General features: G+C 47.8%; 2 protein-coding genes across 2 annotated transcripts in view; both read right to left on the reverse strand.

Annotated features, from left to right (window-relative positions):
* The window catches only part of LOC119386083 (TNF receptor-associated factor 3-like), a 77,215-nt gene that overhangs the window by 46,349 nt on the left and 3,200 nt on the right, over window positions 1-27,666 (reverse strand). The gene's annotated exons all lie outside the window — the stretch shown is intronic.
* The window catches only part of LOC125757705 (uncharacterized), a 57,778-nt gene continuing 47,506 nt past the window's right edge, over window positions 17,395-27,666 (reverse strand). The window contains exon 3 of the mRNA XM_049413600.1: window positions 17,395-17,485. The gene's annotated coding sequence lies outside the window, so the exon portion shown is untranslated. The remainder of the gene's footprint in view (window positions 17,486-27,666) is intronic.

The following is a 27,666-nucleotide window of genomic DNA, read 5'->3' on the forward strand; positions in this document are numbered from 1 at the left end:
CTTCTAGGGTCGGCATTGGGTAATGTTCCTGCAGCAGCATTTTGTTTAGCGCCATAGGATCCAGGCAAATTCTAACCTTGTCCTTCTTAACGACTGTAACCATATGGCTAAACCACTCGGTTGGCTCCGTTACCTGTGTTATGACGCCTTGGGCTTCCATGCGCTGCAGCTCGGCCTTGACCTTGTCCTGAAGAATCACGGGGACTCTCTTCGCTGGAACGACGACGCCCACTGCGCCTGTTGAGCTTCATGTCGTACTCGAAGTCTTTTAGCTGCCCGAGTCCTTCGAAGACATCTGCAAAAGGTTGCACTGGCGGGTACAGTTCTTGCTGTATGTCTCGCATACGGTAGATGAAGCCAAGACTTTCAGCTGCTGCACCACTCAAAGTGGCAGGGACGTCTTGTTCGACAATAAAAAACCTTTTGTTCTTTTGGTTCTGGCATTGCCCGAAAGTGTCAAGTGAACTTGCGCATGCGCGGCTGTTGTGTGCCCAAAAAATGCTGCGAGCTTAACATCGCAAGCTTGCTGAGGTTTATCTGGCAGTTTTGCAACAGTCTTGAAATGACAACAGTTGGCGCCAGTATCTAGCTTGCATGTGAGGGGATGGCCCTATGTACACAGTTGCGCTCCAGTCATCGGTGGCGATCGCACCGACAGTCAACGTTTGTAAAAAAAAATCATTGTCTTCTGCTCGTAGCTCTCGCATTTGTTGGCTGACGTTTCGCGGGTACTTGGATGACCTGCATACTCTAGCGAAATGGTTCAGCCGTCCGCACTTTCGGCAGGTTTTTCCTCTTGCTGGACACATGTCACTGCGGTGCATTTGACCCCCACATTTGTAGCAAACATTTTTTTTCTGTTGCGACTGTGTTTACAAAGGTGCCTTCACTGGATCCTGTAGCTCCACTTATCACTCGGAAATGCTCTTTGCCTTGTTCATGCTCACGGCATATGTCGACAGTTTATTCGTACGTCGGGTGTTCGGCTATCAGTCTTTGCTGCAGGTTCTTATCCGTTGTGCACAAAATGATTCGGCTACGCAACATGCGGTCTTCAAGATTCCCAAATTCATAGTTCTTCGCTAACACACGCAGTTCTGTTAGCCACTCGTTAAACGTTTCGCCTGCCTTTTGGTTTCTTGAACCGAAAAGAAATTCTTGAAATGTTAAGTTGGTTGCAGGCCTGTAGTTCTTCTCAAATGTCTTAATTAGAACTTCAACGTCATTTCTGTTTTCCGCCTCCTCGAACTTGAAGGTACTGTATGCCTTTCGAGCTTCTTCGCCTATGGCGACTAGCAACGTGGCTGCTTGAACATCCTTTGGCTGATCGTTCAATTTCGTCGCAGTGGAAAAGAGCAAGAAACTCACTTTTCCCAGTTTTCCAGGCAACCCAAAGGTCCTGTGACACCTCCATGGGCTTCGGGGGCGGTAGTAACGCGGACGCCATCGACGCATTATCTGGGTAGAATGTACTAGAACAGGGGAGTGCTGGGAATGGCCGCAGCACCGATGTACAGAAAGTGAAGCCCAAACAGGGTCAATCCACCTGCAGCGCTGCGATCGGTAGTCTGCAATGTGTCGTCGTTTAAGAGTTGCGCGCGGCTCCGGCACAGTGGTGCAGGGATAGAATGCCCGCTTCCCACTCAGAAGGCCCGGGTTCGAATCGCAGCTGTAGATCGTGGGTTTTTATTCTTAGTGTCTCCTTTTATAGATGTGTTGGTTTTTTTTACTTTCTATCTTAAAACTAGCTTCTGTTGCTACATATTCCTACAAAAAGTAACGTAAAATGTGAAATTTTCTTTCGAGTCTCGTCTTCGCGAAAATCTCGGAGGCCACACTTAACGTTTTTGTTCAATCCCGGGCGGTGGCGCAGCAAATAACTGCGCTCGCTCTCAACTTTCTTCTATTTTACTTCACATTTTGCGTTACTTTTTGAACCAACACGTAGCAACTTAAGCTAGTTTTAAGAAACAAAGGAAAACCAATACAGCTACAGAAGGTGACACTAAGAATACAAAACCCACCCTTTGCAGCTGCGATTCGTACCCGGGCCTTTTTAGTGGGAAGCGGTCATTCTACCCCTGCACTGTTCCGGCGGAGCCGCGCACATCTCTTAAACAACGACACATTGCAGACTACCGATGGCAGCGCTGCAAGCGGATTGACCCTGTTTGGGCTTCACTTTTTGAAGCTCGTTCCGGGCCCTTCCCTGTTCTAGTACACTCTATGTGGGTTTCGCTGCCACCATGTAGCGAGGTCGACAGTCAGGTGAAGGACAACTTTATTGCCGTTTAGTTAGTGCTACATAAAGAGAAGAAGCGTGACGTAACATGTCACGTAATTACGGGTGTTAGGTGACGGCTGCACACTCAGCCGCGCTGAAAATTTCAAGAGCATTTTTATGAAAGATTAAATTATACGAAACGTTCGGCACTTAAGTGCGACTTATGTCGCGTGAGCTGAGGGAAGAATCGTACATGTTAAGGCCATTTTCGATCTCAGCTAGTCGCGGCCGGTCTGAACGTAGTTCATATCGAGCGCGACTGGCTCCTTTCCGCAACTTGCACGAATGAGTCAGTCATGACCGAAAGATTTGATCCTGGTCACGCTTTAACGCGATCAAATTTCATCGAGTGACACATCAATAACTTTCTCCATCACGAGCTTGCGAGACCGAAATTCTACAAGCGCGCCCTACAATTACGATGGCTTCGACATTGTTTTATATTGATATGAATAACGACAATGTACAGCGGCCTTTCGCGGTTTTCTTGCCGTTCCTTGGGCACTTCACATAAGCAGTAATCCGAATTGCAATAAAACCTGTAATTGGGCAAGGCGAAGGCTGTCAGATGAGAGAAAGCAGGAAGGGATTCCCTCGAAAGCCTCCGATGAAATTATGCAATGACCTATTTGTTTCCAAATACGTACGAGAACATTTACAGACTCTTCTGGTAGCCAGGCAAAAAAAAAAAGGTTTGTGCAATCATCTCTACTGGTATTTCAAAACTGCACTTATAGCCAGTGAGCAACGCTAATGTCTGTAGCAATGAACATGACGAGAGTAGCAGCGACGGTAGGATTACCCGACTGAGTTCCAGCCAATGTTTCCCAGCCCAACGGAGTATGTCTTCTTCGGAAATGCCTTCACGACATCATCGCCAACTGAACATGAGCGACTGTCTCGGTACCTTTGATGCCGCATGACATCGCGCGCTGTGTGGGCACAAGTAAAACTTTCCGCGCGTTCACCACCTCTTACTGAGTCAATACAAGAATACCATCTAACGCGCCCTTCGAGCGCCTATTATTTAGCGCAGCTGCAGACGTATTCACTAAGAAGCGAGGCAAGCTCTCCGATGACAGCTTTGAAATGCAGATGTTGCTCATGCTCAGCAAGTTGTACGTACATGCCGTACTCTATAGCACTGCCTGTAAACTTCGTTTTCACAATTACTTTTGCTTCTTCCTATCTGTAACTGCGACTACGTTTCTGGTTATTAACTGTGCACACTCGCAATTTGTTACGCCAATTATGCAGGCTTAAGCGAAACAAGACCAATACAGCTATAATAGGTGACACTAAGAATAAAAACCCACTATCTACAGCTGCTATTCCAACCCGGGCCTTCTGAGTGGGAAACGGGCATTCTACCCCTGCACCACTTCGACGGAGCCCGCGCAACTCTTAAACGACGACACATTGCAGACTACCGATCGCAGCACCACGAACGGATTGACCCTGTTTGAGCTTCACTTTACGAAGCTCGTTCCGGGCATTCCGCTGTTCTAGTATACTCTAGCTGTAGTTTGTTCACCGTCCATTGAAAGACAGGAACCGCAGGGTGGCGCTGTCAAATGCTCTTTCTTATCTCAACGTGTTTCTTTCTTTTCCCAGGTAACTGCACGGTGCCGCTGCAAGACCACAATTTCCACTGCTCGCGCAAGTGCGCACGACCATGGCATCCGCGTGCGCGCAGAGCGTGTTTGGCTTCGGTGCTCATCTCGACCGGCGGCCTACCATATTCGTGCCGGAATTGGACTCGAAAAGCTTGTGCTCCCTGTGTGGCCTGTTGCCCGCAACGTCCTTCATGCTGCCCTGCAACCACCTGCTGTGCGTGTCGTGTTTCCACCAATACAGCGAAATTCGCGACTACTGTCCCCTGGACAAGCAACCCTTCACAAAAGAGGAAGTGGGTCCCGCGTTCATCAAGAGCGATGACATTCTCGCTCTCAGGATACGCTGCTGGAACGCGGACAACGGTTGTGACGCCGAGGACGCCGTTTCCGGCATGCTGGACCACTTTGTCAATGCCTGCATGTTCCACACCGTGAACTGCCGGACATGTGGCGAGAAAATACTGCACCGGGAACTTCCGGGTCACGTGATCTCTGGCTGCGCAGCCACCCTTTCACCTGGAAAGTGCGATAAGGATATTCTTGCTGCCATTTTTCCTGACACCAGCGAAATGCTCGAAAAGACGTCGCGAGAGAGCGCTTCTCTGCAGATGGGGCTGGCATCGTTCGAGTTGCGTATGTACGAGATGAAGGAGATGATGGATCACCTGTCGGCGACCGTAAGCCGTATGAAAGCTGAAGCCGACCAAATCAAGGGCACTACGTGTGCTCCTCAGATTGATTCCTGGATCAGTGAAGTAGAAGCTATTATTTGTACAAATGAGAATACCTTCATGACGTTTTTTAAGCGAATTTCCTATAGCGAAGTGCCGTCGCTGAATAAGGCAGCACATCCAGTGGCGGAAAATCGCGCAATGAAATGTGAAACCACCGATCCTGCGTTCTTGAAGTCCTCTGGTCCGGTATGCCCTGGAACAACCTACATAAACTCGATCCAAAGGGCAACCGCCGAAGGATCAAATGTGCAAGATTGTGAACCTCCCCTAATGTACCCACAACCATCGCTACTGAGGCCACAGCATGATACTAAGGACAGCGAAATCCAAGAATGCTGCGATGTCATCATAGAGAACTGGACGCATTTCAGTGCGGGCTATGCTGTAGCGGACATTCGGAATGGTCGATGTGAATGTCGCGTGCCTATACATGGTTACGGTTTCTTGCTTATTCCATTGTTACATACTGTAGACGGAATAAGCAGGGTTCACTTCACTGTGTATGCGTTCAAGCGCTTCTTAAATACCACGCATGAGGCGCCCCCGGATTGTGTGTTAAGAATGCGGCTAGTTAGCCGCGCAGGTGCCGTAAATGATGCTTGTTTGAAAGAACACATATCTTGGACGAAAGCTAGATTTCCGCGGAACGTTATGGGCGAGGAAACGCTTTACTTTTTCACCAGCCCAATAGCTGTGATCACAACAGATGTACAAACACGTGGCTTTGTCTGGGGGGACCAAGTTCAGGTGCGCTTCAGCGTGACAAGCTTGTAGAATTAGTTTTCGTTGAATTGGAGTCTCAAATATTGTCGCGTACCGTAGTTCGCAGCAACTACATTGTAATCTATACTCTTCGCTTATTCAGTGAAGAACCTCCAACTTGTTCACTTTCGCAATGGAGGACAACGCCTGCAGTCAGCGGCATGACTTGCACGCACGCGGCTATTTCATAGACCAAGACAATGTTTTTTTATGTTTTTAAGGTGTAGGATGACATCCTGATGTGCTCACTCACGTGTTCTTTAACTGACTACGTATTTACAGTAGCAACTGTAAGTGAAATAAAGGATATGCAGATAAATACGTATGTTGTATCCAATCTCAAGCGATGCTTTCGAGATGCAGTGAATTATTGTCGGTAAAACAGCGCCGGAGAACACAAGCGACCACCCTCTAAGGAACTGCGCAGCAGGGCAGGAGTGAAAGTGAGAAGAGACAGGCGAGCGCAGACTCGCATCTGATCTATTAGGATACGTGGCAACTTCATATTGTTCCCAGCAAGAATGGCGTGTCACTGTCAAATAATACCTGAACAAAAACCAGGAAGGAATTTCAATCATGGGCGCCTAGACAACTGTAGCACGTGGAGCGCAGATATGCGAACGCCTACTCAGACACACCGAGAGAGGGGTAGCTAATACACGCATCTCCCTTTCTCCTGATATGAAATGCCTGAATTATCTTGCGGCCTATGTACCTTCTTTCCCTGGAGACAACTGTCGCATCATTAAAGACGGGCTCGCAACCCCACTCTCGGCAGCGCGCTGGCAAGTGTAAGTCCGAGGTGTTATAAAGCGACCGTTCGTGTTCGCTCATCTTCCGCTCTCGCCGATATAAGATTTCCCTTATGTTAAGGGGACCCTTTCGTGCACCTTTTCAATGAATTCTCCCTGGGGCGGACGGGTAGTGACACCATTTTTCGAAATATTTTTGAGCAAGTTTTACAGGGGAGTTGAACGGCACCTTTTTGGTATTGCTAAACATAGCTTCAGGTATGTAAGGTTCTTTTCGTTCTGTTCTTTTCGTTTCTGTTCAGGTAAGGTTCTTTTAGTTAACTTGCTCTTCTGTTAATTCTCAAAGAAGGCCTTTTGAGCATGCGCGGTTTGCTGTAGAGATCGAACAGTTCGTGGAGTTGTCATTACGGGTCTTAGGCTGTGGGTGATAAGTGCCATCACATTAGTGCGTACTGCGCCACTGGTAGATAAAGAGATTAACAAATCCAGACGTGGGAACAAGCCGCGACCACCTGTCTGCGCGCATGCGTGATCTGCGCTGCCGTGTCGAAAACGCCTACTTGAATGGACGTGACGGCCGCTGGCGCCGATTGTGGCGGTATTAGTGTAGTTACGACTCAGCCTATTACGCTTGGCGCCACAGCCGAAGACTAGCTGCCGCACTTTGGTTCCTCCCGGGATAATTCCCAGAAAATAGATAAACTTCGTGACTGAGTCGAAACGAGCCACAGAAGGAGAGTCGCACTAATGGCATGCCTGACCCTCGCCTGTACTGCGTCTCCAGGTGCAGGGATTGGTCACCACGTGTCTTTAATGACGTCGGCGATATTCCATTGTCGCTGCCTTTATAAAGAAGATAATTATAGGCTCCATCAAGTAATCCATGTGGGTGCCTTGTGGCAGGGCCATGCCTAAGCCTCGAACAAAGAAATTGCTTGGTGCAGTGCGGTGGTGTTTAGGTGATTTGACCGGCCCGCTTCGCTCTTTCTCGGGGGCGGAAAAGGTGGTTCGCTACCTTCTTGCCCCTTGGGGCGTCATGTTGGTACTGGTACTTAATTTGACAAATGACGTGAACAATACTTTCCCTAGCAAGCGGTCTAGGGACACCGAAAGACATTTAAAGGGGTGGTGCCACCAAATTTGTGGCTTGCGCGTTTTTTTGCTGTAAGCGTTTCCTATAGCTCCAGGAAGCATGATGCACGCACAAAGATTAATGTATTCTCGCTAAATAATTCTATATCGCCTTTTGATGCCGACAACTTGTGACGTAGAAGTGTAGGAGGCTTGGTCACGTGACCACACAAGGCTGTGACGCACTTAGCCAGGAAGCGGTCGAAACTCGGCGAGTGATGTAGCAACCGATGCTTTGCCGGTACTATAGTGAAGTAGAATATATTCTAGTTCATTACAGCCGGTACGTACGTTGCGGAGGTCCGGAGGTCACTCACGTCACTACAGCAGATCTGGTGTGACGTCACTACAACTTTCGTTGCCCCTCCTATAGATCTACGTCAGAGTTGGCGCGCTATGTCCGACCCTTCGGCTTCGATCGGGAGAGTGGGCATTTAGGTAGACATTGGAAATGAATTAAAATATATTCTAAACGTTTGCTGTGTCCGACCTTTCGTGTGGAGTGTCCTTGCATACAGAGGAAACCCGCAACAGGTTTGCTTTAGCCTCGAAATTCGATGGCACCACCCCTTTAAGTCGGGATGCGGCCCGTGGGAGGAGTGTCAGCTACTAACACGTAATCGAATAAACATCTCTTTTTACTTCTTATCTCCCAAACTAGCCGTTCCGTCTTCCTCACTGCTACAAGATGGCAAGTTGGCCTAGCTGGTATCCGTTCATCTTTTAAAAATTAGGATGAAGCGCACCGATGACGTGGGCAGTAGACGTGGACAGGACAGCGCTTTCACTCACAACTGGTGCTTTATTAGTCAGAAAAAGGCGTGTAAAACAGATACACGATTCTTCGGACATGGGTAACAGTCTACAGAGGAGGGCGCAACAAAAAGCATTCATGTCAAAATTACTACAAGAATTTTCTACGTTACATGTCATTTATTAGTTATCACAAGCACTACGTGTCTAGATACACGTGCTCCTTGTCGTGCAGCAAAATCGCGGCTTGACTAACACAGTCATGTCCCCACTCCAAGATATGGTACGATTCTGCTATCTCGCGAGTCAGTTGGTCCTTGTGCCGAAAAATGATTTCGGTTTCACGAAACACGGTGTAACATCCGCAGTTTTTACAGTGAGCAGCGACATGAGTACTGCGTGATGCCTTTATAGATGCGTGGTGTTCCCTAAAGGCTCTCATATACCCGAGCGTAACGTCGACGCGCGCGTGCGCATGTCACGGCGTGACGTAACGCACATGCCGTAACGCGCGTCGACGCCTGCGTGCGGCCTGCGTGACGTAAGTGCGCGCGTTACGTCAGGAAAAGAAAAAAATGTTGCAGTGGCTTAGCTCGGTTATGCCAGGGTATACGTAGCGTTAGCAAAGGTTCAGCTGATTATTCTTAGCTTTCCAGATTGTCTCGGATTAGCTTGATTGTCATGCTTACTGCGGCTCCAATGACACAAGGTTATATGTTGGGCGAGTTGGTTTCTAGCTTCCATATTTCACAGCGCAAGACGACAACACAGTAAGGAACACAAGACACACGGAGCGCTGACTGACAACTGATATTTTATTGAAACCAGCCAGTCTTTTATACCACTGGTGGCGAGGAGAAACGGGCAAGGTACATGCGCGGAAGGGTCATTAGTGCCGGGAGCAAACAGACATGCGTCAAACTTCACAGTCAAGATATTTGATTTCTTTTTGGGACCGACCTTGCGGAGCGCACCCTCAGTAGCATTGTCCCAAAAAGAAATCAAATATCTTGACTGTGAAGTTTGACGCATGTCTGTTTGCTCCCGGCACTAATGACCCTTCCGCGCATGTACCTTGCCCGTTTCTCCTCGCCACCAGTGGTATAAAAGACTGGCTGGTTTCAATAAAATATCAGTTGTCAGTCAGCGCTCCGTGTGTCTTGTGTTCCTTACTGTGTTGTCGTCTTGCGCTGTGAAATATGGAATCCAATGACACACACACGGTATACGTATTATGTGGACGTTCCTCCCTTTCCTCCAGTGTCTCCGCAGCACGTTTAGCCTTCTTCTGCTCATTCTTCGTACGCTGAACCGCTAATTGCCAGTCAACTACTTCGGGATCCGATGAGATAAGCTTATCGGCTCTTCTGTGCCGTCGAGTAGCATTTGCGCTCTCCTTCTCCATGGCGCTACCGACCTGCAAACGCCAGTCAGAGGCGCTATCACGCGGCCCCAGCGCAGTGTCAGACGGCGACTCCACAGGGAATGCGAATAGCTTCGCGCGCGCCGGCGCCAGTACGTCTACGACGTCACTCCTCTCGAAAGCGGCGAAGTGCGCGTGAGAAGCCAGCTCCGGTGACCCAGCAGTGTGACATCACTGATCCTCGCGCATGCGCAGCACGGCTCATGACGCTCCACGCGAAATTGGCTCCGGCTAGGCAAGTGTAGCTAACGCTACAAAAAAATACGGCAGATCCCACGCACTGTGGGAATCGATGTAATGCGAAGCAGCCAGCAAAGAGCTGCATACATCGCTTTGCTTATTTTTGAGCCAAATGAAATCATTCATGCCATGGCATCTAGTTCACCATATATCGCATGTTTGCTATGCACGCGTGCATGCACAATCTGGTATATACCATGCCAATGAAACGTATATTCTGGTATATACACTGCATGACCGCTCATTTATGTTTATCACGCGCTCCTGTCATGCCATACCAATTTTGGTATATACCCAGCTATGTATATTTTGGTATATACCCAGTATATACCCAGCGCACCATAACAGTATCATGTAGACCATATGCTACATGACATGCATAACATAATTCGTATGTTAGGACCTGTCATTTATGTTCGTCATACAGTCACATCGCACAATACCAACTTTGGTGTATATCAAACGAGCGAAATGGCCGCGGGTCCACCATGAGCGTGGCATGTAAATCATGCCATACATGACATGCATGTCATGGTTTTCATGTTACCACCTGCCATTTATGTTCGTCATACATTCGCGTCACGCAATGCCAAATTTGGTATCAAGCAAGCGAAATGGCCGCGATCGGACAATGAGCGTGGCATGTAAATCATGCCTTAAATGATATGCATATCATAATTTTCAAGTTACCACCTGTCATATATGTTTGTCATACAGTCACCTCGCGCAATACCAATTTTGGTGTATATCAAGCGAGCGAAACGGCCGCGAGCGCACCATGAGCGTGCCATGTAAATCATGTCGCCCATGACACGTGTGTCATGATTTTCATGTTACCACCTCTAATTTACGTTCGTCATACAGCCGCGTCGTGCAATACCAATTTTGGTGTATATCAAGCCCGCGAAACGGCCGCGAATGCACCATGAGCATGGCATGTAAATCATGACATACATGACATGCATGTCATGGTTTACATGTTACCACCTGCTATTCATGTTCTTCATACAGTCACATCGCGCAATACCAATTTTGGTGTATATTGCCACACCCACTTCTTGTCTTGTTTTGATGTATATATTCGGGTTTGACCGGCAGGGACGGTTATCAACGCTCGACGCTGTCCGCGAAGTAGTGTTCTAGAAGCGTCGCGATTGTAGTAGATCGGTTCGTTAAGATTGCGCCCCGCACGCGAATGTTCCAGCTTTGTCTAGAGATTACGCCGCCACCAGCGATATTGCTGGAAAGTTCGATAGCGCCTGTATAAAAGCCGACGCGCGTGACCGCTTGTCAGTTGATCGACGGTCGACGCTCTGCTCGCCGCTATACCAGTGCATACCGCGTGTATTGCTGTAAATCAACTTTCCGTTTCCCGACCGTCGATCAACTGACAAGCGTGACCGCTTGTCAGTTGATCGATGGTCGACGCTCTGCTCGCCGCTATCAGTGCATACTGCGTGTATTGCTGTAAATCAATTTTCCGTTTCCCGGCCACAAGTTCGGCCAAATAAACAGTTTCCTCTTGAAAACGCCGACTGCTGTCTTCGTCGACGTCACGACCACGTGACAATATCAACCTAGCGAAACGGCCGCGAGTGCGTCATGAGCGTGGCATGTAAATCATGACGTGCATGACACGCGTGTCATGATTTTCATGTTACCACGTGTCACTTATGTTTGTCATGTCGAACTGTGTCGTCATACCAGTTTTCGTATATATCCATTCATTTAAACGGCCGCGAGCGCCCTGAGACCATGTCATGTAAATCATGCCGCACATGACATGCGTGTCATGATTTGCACGTTAGATGTCGTGCATGACACGCGTGTCATGATTTTCATGTTACCACCTCTAATTTATGTTCTTCAAACAGTCGCGTCGCGCAATACCAATTTTCGTGTATATCAAGCCAGCGAAACGGCCGCGAATGCACCATGAGCGTGGCATGTAAATCATGTCGTGCATAACACGTGTGTCATGATTTTCATGTTACCACCTGCTATTCATGTTCTTCATACAGTCACATCGCGCAATACCAATTTTGGTGTATATCAACCTAGCGAAACGGCCGCGAGTGCGTCATGAGCGTGGCATGTAAATCATGTCGTGCATGACACGCGTGTCATGATTTTCATGTTACCACGTGTCACTAATGTTCGTCATGTCGAAATGTGTCGTCATACCAGTTTTCGTATATATCCATTCATTTAAACGGCCGCGAGTGCCCTGAGACCATGTCATGTAAATCATGCCGCACATGACAGGCGTGTCATGGTTTGTACGTTAGGACCTCTCATTGTGTTGGCCATGAACTCTTGTCACGTCATACCAGTTTTGGTATAGGTGAAATTAACGGAATGGCCGCAAGAGCCCCAAGGCCGTGGAATGTAAACCATGCTGTTCATGACATGCATGTCATGATTTTCATGTTATGACCTGTCATTTATGTTCGTAATACGGTCATGTTATTCCATACCAATTTTGGTATACATCTTATTAACGAAACGGCCAGGAGAGCACAAAGTCGTAGGCGGATAGATAGATAGATAGATAGATAGATAGATAGATAGATAGATAGATAGATAGATAGATAGATAGATAGATAGATAGATAGATAGATAGATAGATAGATAGATAGATAGATAGATACGCTCAAACTCGCAGAAGTTCGCTAAGAAATGCTTCGCATTTAACAGCCCTCTATCACGGCCGCTAAATAAAAAAGAGGTGCGGCCTGCCGAATGGGTGCGTTTTCAATGGGGGAACGCGTGACATACAGAGTTTTGAGACGCTACCGCGGGGGCGCTGCACATCGGTAAACCGCGGCCGCTAGTAAGCGAACGCTCGGGGCGTTGGCTCGGGCGAGCGCAAGCAAACGCTCTTGCTGGAAATGAGCAGCCGTACGCTTGCTTACGAGGTAGAAAATATGCAAGTTTTTTTTGTTGCGTTGGCTCTATCAGTGAGCGTCTAATGTGATTGGACATTTCACCATAACTGCGATGCCAAGACCTGTCGCCGTGGGGGAGATCGGTCACTGCGAAGAAGTCGCACATTCACTTCGTTCACTTCAAGCAGTATGACTTCAAGGTAGAGCGCAAGGTGCTGCGACCGACAGCCGTGTCGACCATATTTTCATCTTTTCCAGCTTACAAGCTAGCCGCGTCCTCATTCAAAGGTAGACCACTTGTTCGTGTTTTGCCTACTCGTTCCATATCGAACAGCAAACAATGTTAACTAGACGAGTGCCAAAGCTCAAGAAAAGAAGTTGTCAATCAGCGCTGTGTACGTCCCCTTCCTGTGTGTCCTGTGGTTTTGCGCTGTTTTTTCTAATCATGTACAACCAACAAGCCCAGCTCTCCGCACTTTTGTCAATCCCTTGCGTGTGGAAGTTGCTGAAACAGAAAGCTTGGTGAGTGGAATGACGTCGAACGCGGAAGGATTATCTGGACTGGACGGCCACCTACACAGCCCTGCCGTGGAAGACCGCGTTAAAACGCGAGAGTTAAAACCCAATGAACCTCCAGTTCGTTGTGCAGCGCTGTGTGTCTTTCCGCCATTTCTTGTTTTCGTTTCTCATCTGCGCTGTTTATTCAGGACGTGAGTACGCGCCAACTCGCCCAACTTGCCATTTTACTACAACATGTAGGCAAGACGTTTGCATTTACTGTATTTCAGTAATGCAGTTCAATGGTAACAACTAATGTTTGAATCGGGTGTCATTTAAAAATGGCACTTACTAGTGCAATGCGAAGCAGATATACACCAGATTTAGCAAGTGTACACGTGGGAGATATTCCAAGTCACGCTAATTTATTTTGAAGAGCAGAAAGTAATCACGCATCTCTAAAAAAACCCTCGCATTGACGAAGTCGTCCACGCAGATAACAAAAGCCAGAGCATTCAAACGACTGAGGACATCAACGAACAGCAGCGGACCACTTTTGTTCCCAGTAGAAGAAAAAAAAAGAACGATTGTTCAATAAAGTTTTACATTCATCCATCTATCCTTTGTCAGCGGCGCTGTACAGCACCCTTATAGGCGTGTCTTCATGGAAGCATGCCCCTCACGCGTATAGCAGCAATAACCGCAAAGGAAACCATGCTGATACGTCATCTGGCATGTCTTGCACATAATTAGCCGAAAGGCAATCACAGGTCAACGTGAGGCCACTGTAATGACCACTAAAACGAATGCACGCAGCCGGCTGGCCGCCTGTGCGAGCGGGTTTTCTTTACCGTTGTGCAGCGTTGCGGCGGCGGGAGCAAGAACTAGCGCTGTCACCGGCGCAAAAGAGCGTTCGGCAGGCCGCACCTCTTTTTTATTTAGCGGCCGTGCCTCTATAGTCCGGCGTCGGCTGAACGCCGACGCGGCCGACGGCTGCTGGCGTGCTCGGGCGTCGCTCGGCTCCGAATAGATCCTGCTGCATTTCGCGCCGGACGCGCCGGACTCGCATGTATACCTGCTTTGCGGGCTGTTTCATCGGTTCCCGAAAGGTGGCGCGGCGCGTTCTTCGCTTCACTGCGCATGCGCTCTTCGAGCTGCCATCGCACCGGCGCGTTGGAGCCGGCTCGACTAGAGTCATTAGAAAAATTTCAGAGTATCGCATCTGTTTTCAGCGCGCCGCCGCCGACGCGATTGGCTTACTGCATCGTGGCCTACCTCAAGAAAAATTCACCAGGCAATCTCTGGCGCTCATTAAACACCTTATTGGCAAGAGCTTTAATATAAAGTTTCAGTGGATACCATCCCACGTTGGCATTGAAGGCGATGAAAAGGCTGATGCCCTTGCATGCGAAGCGCGGACATCTGTTCCAAAAGTAAGAACTCCTAAAACTTACCAGAACAACAAAGATGCGATACGCAATCATTTCAAGGCGATCTACAAGTTTCCACACCAAGCATGTGTAATCACCGGACTTTCTCGTGAACAAGCGACGCTGTTGTACCGCGTAAGAACCGGCTCCGCATACACCCCGGCTTGGTCATTCAAGACTGGGCGATATGCTTCCCCGTTTTGTGCTTTCTGCGCTGACATCGGGGACATTGAACATTTTATATGGCTTTGCCCGCAGTTTGATGTGGAAAGAGCAGCGATGGTCCGCACGTTGCAAAAAGGTTGTCATAGGCACCGAACATTTGAAGACGTCATTTTTCCTGAAGCGCCCGCGGCAACGAGGAGGAGCGTGCAACGAATTTTGTTGGTTTTCCTGCGAGACACTGGGCCGTTCGGCACTTGGTGACATACCCCTACAATTCAGGAGATGCTCAGGCGGAACAATTGCCGGCCATGCAGGCCAGGCTAACCCCGCCTGCTGCAACATCACCATCACCACCACCACCACCACCACCGATTGGCTTACTCGTGACCTCTCGCGTGACCTCTCGCCGCCATATCCCTTCCAAGCGCTTTGGGTGCAGACGCGTTTAATGCTTAGCGCGGCCGGACATTTAGCAGTACCACGGTCCCTAGAAGTACTTCGTCGCTTTTTTAAACGAGTCATGCAGATGCCAGAGAGTAGCTCACCAGTAACCGAACGTTGCTGGTGAACTACTCCGGGAATTTCGTATATTTTTGTATTCCGTGTGGGAAACATTAACGTCAAAGAGCGTCGTTGTACGTGGCTGCATAGTTGGCCGCGGAACGAATTCGCCCCCCTCTAAGAACACTCCTTTCTGCAGTGAACTACACAAACTTTGCTGTAAAAACTCTCATGCAACATGATACTTCATCTTTTCGGTTCGCTATGTTCAGCGATATTGAAAACTACATACTACATACCTTTCTATTTGCTCGGCTGTTCATATCTCGATGTGTTGAACAGATCAGGCCCGTAGCCAGAAATTTTTTTTCGGAGAGGGGGGGGGGGGGGGGGGAGGTTCACTTGCTGAAAGCCTTGACTACTTGAGAAAAACGCCTATTTTCATTATTTATTTTTGGTAAAACATCACGTATTATAAAAATTTCGGGGGAGGGGGGGCGCCTCCCACCCCCCTGGCTACGGGCCTGGAACAGATTGTACATGCATTTAGAGTTATAAGCGTGTCACGCACGAGAGCGAAATCGAGGACTTATTAAAATAATAACTGTTTAGTGTATACCTTGAAGGTAATTGTCGCATGATCATTTGCCACTGCGCAAAACTGAAGCGTGGAACTCTGTTGATAAACTTGGTATAAGGCAATGTTATTAAGCATATTTTATTTTTTTTTGTTGCTAATGTTGCATTGCGCCGAGCGTACCCTTACAATACTGTTTAGTGGGTGAGAAATGGTCACAGCAAAAAAAAAAAAAAAAAAAAAAAAAACTTATCATCCCACGCATTCAGGGGATCGATTTGATGCGAGCCCTATATCTATATGCATACTGTGTTGCGGTAGCATGCGCGTTAAAAATTTTCGGGATGTGCTACTTCTGATCAAAATAACATAAAGCACTACGCCGAGGAAGTTTTAACAAGAATGCATTAGGAAAAAAAAGTTGAAATTAAAAGCAGTGCAGAAACCGAACCCCAGCTGTTCACGGGCTGACAACGCCAAAAGAAAAAATCTTCTTCGGAACACAGCAAAATATTTGCAAATGCACTGCAACGTTGGGAATATTAAGCAGACCAAAAATAGGAAATGAAACAACTGAGTAGTGACGTCAATCATTTTTGATGGCCTATTTTCTACGCATCTGTTCGCAAATGTGTTCGCTATTAAGGACCCACCTTAAATCCAAAAATTGTAACTCATTATTCTCAGGCAGTTCTGTAGTGAAATTAAGGCCCCTGCCATTCTTCCTAAATGCCTTTGAAACATTCACTACATCTCGAGAGGAATCCGTGTTATGTATGAATATCAGGAAGTCAGCTACATACCTGAAGATATGTTTAGAAATACCAAAAAGGTGCCGTTCAACTGCCCTGTAAAGTTTGCTCAAAAAGATCTCGAAAAATGGTGTCACTACCCGGCCGCCCCTAGAGAGCATTCTTTTAAAAGGTGCACAGAAGGGTCCCCTAAACATCAGAGAAATCTTATACCGGTGACAGCGGAATTACCTCAGGCAAAGGTAATCTGCCTTTAGCCCCTTCAACCCAGGCAAACTTCCCTTTTGTCAAAATAAACTGAATGAATGAATGAATGAATGAATGAATGAATGAATGAATGAATGAATGAATGAATGAATGAATGAATGAACATGAGGTTAAAGGAACACGAATAGCCGCTTTATGACACATCTGGCTTACACTTGCCGAGAGTATGGTTGCGAGCCCGTCCTTAATGATGTGACAGTTGTCTCCAGGAAAAGCAGATACATAGGCGGAAAGATAACTGAAGCCTTTCATATCATTAGAAAAGGAGATTGGTGTATTAGCTACCATCTATCACTGTGTCTGACAAGGATTTCGCGTATCTGCGTTCCACATTCTACAGTTGTCTAGGCGCCCATCATTAAAATCACCAACTGGTTTTTGTTTAGTTATTATATGACAGTGGCATGTCATCCTTGCTGGGAACTATTTAAGGTGCCACGTATTTAAAATAAATCAGATGTGAGTCTGTGCTCGCCTGTCTCTTCTCACCTTCACTCCTGTCCTGCTGCGCAGTTCATTAGAAGGTGGTCGCTTGTGTCCTCCGGCGCCATTTTACTGCCATGAATTCACCGCTTTTCGAAAGCATCGCTTGAGATTGGATACAAGATACGCATTTATCTGCATGATTCTTTATTTCACTTACAGTTGCTACTGTAAATACGTAGCCAGCTAAAGAACACGCCAGTGAGGACATCAGGATGCCATTTTACACCTTTAGAAAATAGAAATCATTGTCTCGGTCTATGTAATAGCCGCGTGCGTGCAGGTCGAGCTTCTGACTGCAGGCGTTGTCCTCCATTGCGAAAGTGAACAAGGTGGAGGTTCTTCACTGACCAAGTGAAGATCATAGATTACAATGTAAATGTTGCAAACTACGGTACGGGACAATATTTGAGACTCCAGTTCAACGAAACTAATTTGCTACAAGCTTGTCCCGCTGAAACACACACGAACTTTGTCGCCCCAGACAAAGCCACCTGTTTGTACAAGTGTGGTGTTCAGAGCTATCGGGCTGGTGAAAAAGTAAAGCGTTTCCTCGCCCGTAACGTTCCGCGGAAAGCTAGCTTTCATCCAAGATATGTGTTCTTTCAAATCAGCATCATTAGCGCCACCCGCGCGATTAACAATTAACATTAACAATTAACAACAGTACAATCCGGGGGTGCCTCATGCGTGGTATTAAAGAAGTGCTTGAACGCATACACAGTGAAGTGAACTCGGCTTATTCCGTCTACAGTACGTAACATAGGAATAAGCAAGAAACCGTAACCATGTATAGGCACGCGGCATTCACATCGACCATTCCTAATGAGCGCTATAGCATAGCCCGCACTGAAATGCGTCCAGTTCTCTATGATGACATCGCAGCATTCCTGGATTTTGCTGACCTTAGCGTCGGGCTGTGGACTCAGAAGCGATGGCTGTGTGCTCATCAGGGGAGTTTTATCTGGCACATTCGAACCTTCGGCGGTAGCCTTTTGGATCGGGTACGTTGTTCCAGGGCATACTGGACTTGAGGACTTCAAGAACGCAGGATTGGTTGTTTCACATTTCACGGCGCGATTTTCTGCCGCAGAATATGCTGCATTATTTAGCGACGGAACTTCAGTATAAGAAATTCGCTTAAAAAACGTCATAAAGTTATTCTCATTTGTACAGATAATAGTTCTACTTCACTGATCCAGGAATCAATCTGAGGAGCGCACGTAGTGCCCGTGATTTGGTCGGCTTCAGCTTTCATACGGCATACAGTAGCCGATAGGTGATACATCATCTCCTTCATCTCGTACATACGCAACTCGAACGATACGAGCCCCATCTGCATTGAAGCGCTCTCTCGCGACGTCTCTTCGAGCATTTCGCTGGTGTCAGGAAAAATGGCAGCAAGAATATCCTTATCGCACTTTTCAGGTGAACGAGTGGCTGTGCAGCCAGACATCACGTGACCCGGAAGTTCCCGATGCAGGATTTTCTCGCCACATGCCCGGCAGTTCACGGTATGGAACATGCAGGCTTTGTCATAGTGGTCAAGCATGACGGAAACGGTGTCCTTGGCGTCACAACTGTTGCCCGCGTTCCAGCAGCGTATCCTGAGAGCGAGAATGTCATCGTTGTTTACGAACCCAGGAGCCACTTGCTCCTGCGTGAAGGGTTGCCTGTCCAGGGGACAGTAGTCGCGAATTTAGCTGTATTGCTGGAAACACGACACGCACAGCAGGTGGTTGCAGGGTAGCATGAAGAACGTTACGGGCAACAGGCCACAGAGGGAGCACAAGCTTTTCGAGGCCAATTCCGGCACGAATATGGTAGGCCGCCGGTCGATATGAGCACCGAAGCTAAACACGCTCTGCGCGCACGCGGATGCCATGGTCGGGTGCACTTGCGCGAGCAGTGGAAATTGTGGACTTGCAGCGGCACCGTGCAGTTAGCTGGGAAATGAAAGAAACACGTTGAGATAAGAAAGAGCATTCTGCAGCGCCACCCTGCGGTTCCTGTCTTTCAGTGGACGGTGAACAAACTACAGCCTACCACGGCCACTCGATAAAAATAAAAAGTTGCGGCCTGTTGCGCTCAAGGAGATTTTGAAAAAAAAATTGCTGGAGTGGCGAGTATTCCTCAAGAGTGAAGCCGTGCCCCCAAAAGATGGTGGCGATGGCGCCATCTTAGCCGTCCAGAGGATTGTTGAAGGCATGATCCCAAATAATATTTGCCAAGAGTTCGAGGCTCCCCAGGAAAATCTGCAACACAAAGGCACTCGTGCGTTCTTTAGCCACCTTGGTGCGACCCGCCTTGTGGCGCCACAGCGGCAATAAGTTCAAGCAGGCAGCTCCCACTGTTTTCTGGGCGCATAATGGGCCGCACCTTTTTTTACAGCGAAATCTGTTATGAGATCAAAACAAGGGCCGTTTTTGGCGCCGTAGTTTTCCGCCGTCGCCGCCGGTGTCTGTAACCACTACCGCGCGAAATAAGAAAAAAGAAACATAGCTGATCCCTCTATCATAGGAATCGGTAGAACACGAGAGTGAAACGTGTCTTCAGAGACGTAGTTGAGCGTTTGTTGTGCATTCTTTCGCCCCAAGCGCGAAAGAATGAACACTACAGCAACAAATTGTAATGTCCCGCGAAGTAAGCCAAGCACCTCGAAACTTTCAACGCGCTGCTCAAGTTGAAAGGACGCACGGAACGAACATACACAGGATGAGCGCGAACTGTCACATTTTTATTTTATTTCTGTGTGAGCAGCGCTCTCCTTTCGCGAAAGTGGCCACTGCAGTGAGCGAAGTGACCTTCGTGCTCTCAACGCAGACTTGCTGTGAGAGGGGGCGACGACCTTTAAGGCGCGCTCTTAGAGTCCTTCGCGCCATCTCGCTAGTGATAACGAAAACGTGCTGATATACCACCGATCTCTGCGTATCGCCACCGGCAGATGTTGTATATAAATAGCTCGCCGTTAGCCTGGCAAAGAACATGCCGTGTGTGGCGGAATCGTTTCGCGCTGCGAGCTGCGGAACCAGGGGTCTTAAGTTCGATTCCCAATCACGGAACTATTGCTTCTAGTTTTTGTCTTTGCCATCTCTTAGTCCTTATATTTTACAACGTCACATCCGTGACAGAAATACGTTAGTGGAGCTGTGGTGGACCCCGGCATAAAACTCTTTCGTGTTAAAAAACTAAATAGGAAAAAATATCCGAGATGGAACGAGGTTCGCACCTGGACCGTCTGCGTGGGAGCCCAGTATTCTACCTTGGAGCCATGAGGATGCTTGAAACTGCTTTGCAGAAATACCCTATACAGGCTTCTTGTCGGGAAGGAACCATATTACCATATGTAATATAGTGTGGTAGAAGAGTAAAATAACAACCAGGTGTCACACAATGAGAATTGCGCAACGAGTGGGTTGTTGAATGCTTCCAACAAGAGCCGGGCGGGGGATAATCCATGCTTTGAGAAGTCTGGATTCCCGCTAAAAGTTAGCTTGAACCAGAAATGAGCAGCGGTTTCTTGCCCCTAGGAAAGTATGCCCAATTGCAATTCTAAATCGAGAGACTCTAGCCTGAAATCATGCCAATATTCTGAGGTAAACTTAAGACCCACTTCAAGCCACTCAAAGATCATAAAGATGGGGATAGCTTTCACCGCCTTGCAGACAGAGTGGGAAAAATCCTGTACTCGTGAAATGCAGAACAACTTCCTTAAACAGGAACAAAGGCTAAACATCGCTGGGTATCCGGACCACGCGACAGCCACTGTTTGTTATAAGCTGGTTCGTGTTGTAAAAGAAAGAAAAGTAAGCTACAGGGAGACAGTAAGAAGGTCACTGATAAGCACAGAGTTGTGGCAATCTCATATGTCCAAGGCCCCCTCGCATGACCTAAAGAAATAGGAACGAAGTATGGCGTACGCATATCCTTTCATCGCGGCCTAAGTTGTCGAAGGTCTGCAGTTTAGTGAGCCGAAGGAAAGAATCTGGCAGTATGACACAGAGAAATGAGTGTCATGTTCAAAATAAGAATAAATATGTGCCATGCAAGGTAGTCATAGTTTATAAGGTATACTTAAAGGGGCCCTGCAACACTTTTCGAGCATGCTCAAAAAGCGCTGCCGATCGGTAGTCGAGGCTCCCGAGAACACGCGAGCCAAATATTATAGCGATGCGCACGGCCTGGAATTTACAATAAATTCTCAAAGTCAGCTGAAAATCGCTCCCTCTTCTCTCGACAAATGATGTATTAGTCCGCAAAATATGACGCGATTGTCGGCCGTTCCACCATTGGCTGATGTTATAATCACGATAGCACCCTCATTTTTACTTTCGTTGTTAATTTTTAGTTCAATAAGTAGATAATATGTATGTTTATATTATGTTATCGCGTTAAAAACACCGAACAAACATTAATATTAGCACTTCCGGTCTCGCCGACAGCTCGTCTGCTCGTAGTTGCGTGGTTCCGTTTTCTTCGCCATGCGCAGTGCCGAAAACGTGAATATTTCTGTGCTTTTGACCATCGCCGGTTGCCGTTGAGAGTGGCAGCCGTTCGAGTGTTGCCTCGTCAGCTGAGAACTGCATCGTCGGCACGTTCTCACGACCGACCGAGGCACGGGCGCAGCGTGTCTCCGATAACAATGCTGGCGTCCGGTAATGGCGGCGCTTCGGGGTCGTCTGCCAGTGCCGTCTTACAAGGCGGTGTATCGGAGTATGGGCCGAAACCGATCTCAGCTGTCATTCGTTCCAAACGAGCGCGCACGTTTGCTTCCATGGTTGGCAGAGCGATGAAAACACTACGGCGTTCGAGGTGCACACCCAACATTACCAAACCGACGCGCAGTTTTCAAGCACGCGCGATACACAGCGCGATCGACTCCGCTCGACGAGAACGACGCAAGCCGACCGGAAGTGCCGGCACAGACCACGTGGTTGCGCCGAGACGCCAGAGAGAAAAAAATGAAAAAAATGCCGCCGGCGCTGACGTCGCCTCCTCGCACCTCCGCCCTCCTTCCCTCCCCTCACGCCGCGCGCAGCTTTCCGCGCGCTCGCTGCGTTGAGTTGAGAGAGAAAGCTGCGGAACGTGATCTCTATAATTTGGTAACACCACTTAGACTTGACGGATTCGAAAAATTTTTGCGGCATATGGCTCGTGAAGAGTCATACGTCAATAATGGGACTATTCTAGGGGTGTGCGAATATTCGAAAGTTTCGAATATTCGTCGAATATTACATTCGAAATATTCGTATTCGATTCGAAAATCGTGTATTCGAATGGTTTCGAATATTCGATAACTTCGAATATTCGAAAAATTCGAATATGCGATTCGATTATCATGCATAAAATAACTCGTCTTCCACATTTCTGCTGCGTTCGTATCGCTAAAAACGTTGCCGAGAGGAGCGATAAACATCCTAAGTACACGGAGGCACGATATCTGCCTGCGACGAGCGCCCCAATACGTATGATTTATTGCTGGTGCATCTCCGACGTGCAGCGCTGTTGGCGATCATGTAACCGTACATTTTCAGTATTATGCCGCCGTAACGTGCCGCACTACCACTCGTTCACTATGCGGCACCACTTCTGAAGAAAGACAGTGACCCACGTGACTGGTGGCAGACTGTAGGCACCTTCAGATACCCCAGTATGGCAAAGCTTTGGCCCATGTAACTTCCTATACCAGCCACTTCTGTTCCAAGCGAGCGTGCCTTTTCAGTGGCAGGGGGGGGGGGATGTATCTGTTACAAGGGAGCGCCTGCTGCCTGATCATGCGGAGCAACTCATATTTCTTCATGATAACATGTATTCATTACTGCCATTGTGCCGTGATATTTGCTTGTGTTGTGATGTGCATTGTGCTAGCCTGGACATTGTGTTCTGGAGATAGCAGTGTATGTTGTGTTGCCAGTCATGCTGTTAATGTTTTTTTTTTTTTTTTTAAATAGCTACATGTTAAATAAAATATTGTTACTGTGGATGCATTTTTCCTTTGATATTCGATATTCGATTCGATATTCGAAGGTGGATATTCGTATTCGATTCGTATTCGAAAAATTCGATATTCGCACACCCCTAGACTATTCCAATATAACAAAGAAAGGTGTTGCAGGGCCCCTTTAACACGAGCGAAATCTTATATCGGTGAAAGCGGAAGATTAATATGAGGTTAAGAGAACGCGAGGGGTCGCTTTCTAACATCCCGGGAATTGACAGCGTACTGCCGAGAGTGTGGCTGCGAGCCCGTTTTAATGATGTGCCAGTTGACTCCAGGAAAAGCAGGTACACAGGCGCTTAAATAATTGAGGCATTTCATATTAGGACAGACAGATAGACAAACAACTTTATTGTGGTCCTAAGAGGCAAGGCAGCGGGCCAACCAGGTATACGCCCCCACCCAGCCGTTGGCTAGTCCCACACTCTAAGAAAAAAGAGAGTCAAAAGAGGGTCATGGAACCGTGACTTTCTTCGGGTGTCCACCTGACCCCTTTTGGAAGGCACAGGCAGAGAAAAAGAGTTCGCATTTGGGAAGGAGTCACTGGACCCTCCTGAAGCGCGTTTCGGTTGGCTTCGGTATACGGAAGAGCCGCCGTATACGCCATACATATCGCGCGCTTGCCCTTTGGCGCCGTTGTGGCGCCTTGCTCGGCCATGCAGAGGGGGTTGGCGCCGGGGTGGCGCGCCGCTCTCCTCTCTCAGTCGTCTCAGTCAGTCTCAGTCTCCTGGTCTATTGGAATGCGTTGCGTGGTTGCGCGTCTTCGGTGGTGTTGATGGTGTTGACGCCGGCTCCGTGCACGAAGTGACGCTTGGAGGGCGGAATATTCATGGAGCTGCGGACGTCGACAACGGGTGCCAGTTAACGGTGAGTGTACTGCTTTTGGAGGTACTAATTATAGAGTTTTAGCTGGGCGTCCGCAGCAGCCTTGCTGAAGTTATCCGCCAGCCATTTCAAACAGCAGCCTGCGTCCGCGGGGTTGTTCCGTATGCCCAGCTAAAGCTGTCAGTTAACGAGTTACCACCGTTATGCGCGTTGCTGTACAAGCTCCCATAAAGTGAGCGATGCAAACAATTATCGAGGGTCATTTCTTGCGATCGCACGTTGTGTCTGCACTACTGAAGGTGCAAGATGTCGTTTTGAGAGGCACTTTAGTCTACTTCATAATAACAGTTCCATCGACCTTGAGTATGCAGCGTGCTTCCGCGCGTGGGAACGTGAAAAAAAAAGCCTGTGTACATAACGCTCAGACGCACTATATATAATGGTTTTTGTTGGCTTAAAGACGGTAGTTTGAGGTGCAGATATAGTACGGTGCCTTCCAGGACGTACGCGGTAGTCATTCCAGTCGGACACGCCTCGCCGGTAAGGCGAAAAAGCTAGAGACTTTCGACGGCGCCCGTTGTTGCGGCCACCGCCGTGCACTTTTTTCCTTCGTTTCTGTTTGCTGTTTTCGTGGTTTGCATACACTGCGATGACGTTGGGCGCTATAACAGAATCGAGTGAGTGTACGTGATTGTGGGAGTTATGTGCGCTAATTCTAGGATATGACATGTCTGATCTCGACGTAGACGGCGTACGCACGCGCTGGGTGTCGTTCGGGCCCTAGTACTCGCATCTGTTTATCTGAGTATTTAAGGATGGGTTACGTTTGTAAAACATGCGGTCAATAACCGCTCACGGCATGCCCCTGTCTGCCGGAGGATGTGCTTTGTTGTTTTGTTGTTAGCCTTTATTATGTCTGTGTGAACCACTTATTGTGTAGGTTTTGCAAACCTTTACTGCAATTTCATTTTCTCATCATATTATCACGTTCTGCTTTTCAGATGCTGTTTTTCATGGTGCTCACGCTGGACAGGAGCGACAACCTAGCAAGCCACAAGTCTGATGCCTCAAGCCGTCACCACTTTTTGATTTATTCTTAATCACAAGGAATAAATATGGAAACATGATGGCGATTTCTGCTGTTTATTTAGCACCATATGACACTGTGCACATCACAGTCACACATTTTAGGTGGCTGTACTCATAGAAGCATGTAAATGAGGAATACACAAACTTCTTAATTGGAAATCACAGACCATCTTTTCGCGCTTTCTACATAACTTTGCTGGAAAATATGTGTTGTTTTGACGAGTTTTATTAAAATAATGCTAAAACTGAACTATTCTTTTTTTACAGTCGCTGGGCAGAACGGCAAGTATTATTGGACTTGCTTAAAATGAATACTCCACTATTTTCAACAGTAGTCACGCAAAAGTAGAGCAAGGGTCAAATGAGTAGCTTAAAATACTTGTGGAGTCGCTTGATGCTTCTGTGTGGGTCCCTTGACCCCCGTAGGAGTGCTACCGGCAAGAGTCGTCTGACTCCCTATAAGTGGTAACGTGATCCTCCGGATGAGAGTCTTTCCACTCTTCCTAGAGGGTCAGGGGACTCTCCTAGAGCGAGCCGACCCTGACCCACCAAGAGAGTCACCGTGACTATTTAAAGAGAGTCCTATACGTGGCAAGTCAGAACTCTTCGACAAGAGTCACGCATACTCTTTTTTTTTTCTTAGAGTGCATGTCGGAACAGAGAGGCCATGCCTCTCCGCTCTTTCACGAGCCCTCTGGACAGCCTAAAGCTGGATGCCGTGTCTGGGGTCTGTGATTGCCGTCGTCCAGTCTTCTTCTCTTTTAAAATCCTGTAACACAGTGCACTGCCAGAGCATGTGACTCAAGGAGTCAAATTCACCACAATCTGGGCAAAGTTGATCAATATCCGAATGAAGCATGCTCAGAAAGCCCCTAGAGGGGTAAGACCCCGTCTGCAGCATGCGGAGCGTGCTTGCTTGTGATCTGTGGAGCTTATAATGGGGAAAGGGAAAAGTGTCGCTCTCCTCTGTAATGAGATGTTATCTCGTGAAAAGTAACGAAAGGATCGCTTTGGACGAGCTCTCCCGAACTCACCCGAGAGGCCACCCCGTCGCGGCTTGTGAAAACTCGCGCACTGTCGTGGGCTATCTCGTTTGGGTTCAGGTGACCCGGCAGTACATCTGGTCCCATGTAAGCGGGAAACCAGACTATCTGGTGAATAGTGTCTGAGAGAGGTTTGCTGCGGAGAATTCTGGCTGCCTCTGTGGCTATCAATCCCGATGCGAACGCCCTAACTGCCACTCGGGAGTCGGTGTACACCGTTGTGCGTTTCGTGTCCAGTAATGCCAGTGCTACAGCAGTCTGTTCTGCTACATCGACCAAGGAGGTCTTCACCGAAGCTGCCGAGAGGAGTTCTCCCCTGTCACTGACGACTGCCACGGAAAACTTGTTGCCGCTGGCGTGGCGCGCCGCGCCAACAAATGTCTCCGTTCCGGAGAGGCGCTTTATGAAAGCCCTAGCCCTCGCCAACCTATGACCTTTATTGTGTTGGGGATGTATGTTTCGTGGAAGTGGGTCTACAATGAAGGAATTCCTCGTTAGATAATCATGTTGCGTAGTTTCTCCTTGATTGAAGATAGGACGGAGGCCTGCCGCATCGAGCAGTTGTCTTGCTGTTTTGAAATTTGATAACCGAATTATTTGTGCCGACCTTTGTGCTTCAATTCCGAAGTGGTATTGTGCACTCCCAACTTCATGAGCTTTTCTGTGCTAGTCGTGATTGGGACGCCGAGCACCTTTATGACACTTTTGCGCATGAGTGTGTCCAATTCATCCCTCTCTGTTTTGGTCCAATTGAGAGCCGCAACTATGTAAATTATATGGCTCATGAGGAAAGCGTGGTGAGCCCTAAGAAGGATATCCTCGCCTATGCCGCCCTTCTTGTTGGACACCCGCATAGTTAATCTCAGAATATTCTCCGTTTTTGTGGTGAGATGGGCTATAGTTTTTGCGTTGCATCTAGTGATGCAGAACTATCGATGGTACTATCGATACTATCGATAGCTGAGTCACTATCGAACTATCGATGGCAAAAAATACTATCTATAGTGCTATCGATAGTAAAAAATTCGATGGTACTATCGATAGTATAAAATCAACAGCGCGGGCTCACTGCAGAATAAACTTGGTTCCCCGCGCGCGTGGTACACAGTGGAGCCGGATGAGTATGCTGGAGGGCAAGAAAGTTGGCATGATTGTGTTCTTCACCAGAGTGCTTTGCTGACACATGATCATAAAGTCAAACTGTTCAGCTGTAGCGGAAATGAAGCCGTTACGTGTGGTGGAAGTGCGCGGCTTAAATTGATATTGCATTTTACGATTTCAAAATAAAAAAAAATGTCAAGAAGTTAATTGTAAGGTGTAACTGGTTGCTTTTGGATACGAATTTATTGATGGATATATCCCCCATTTTCACTGCGTGAATAATTAATTTCTCTGCCAAAAATTGCTCCTAAATTAAGCGAAGCTGGTCGTAGGCTATCGCAAATATTTTGGAAA

This window comes from Rhipicephalus sanguineus, chromosome 3 (assembly GCF_013339695.2).
Source record: "Rhipicephalus sanguineus isolate Rsan-2018 chromosome 3, BIME_Rsan_1.4, whole genome shotgun sequence".
Taxonomy (NCBI): domain Eukaryota; kingdom Metazoa; phylum Arthropoda; class Arachnida; order Ixodida; family Ixodidae; genus Rhipicephalus; species Rhipicephalus sanguineus.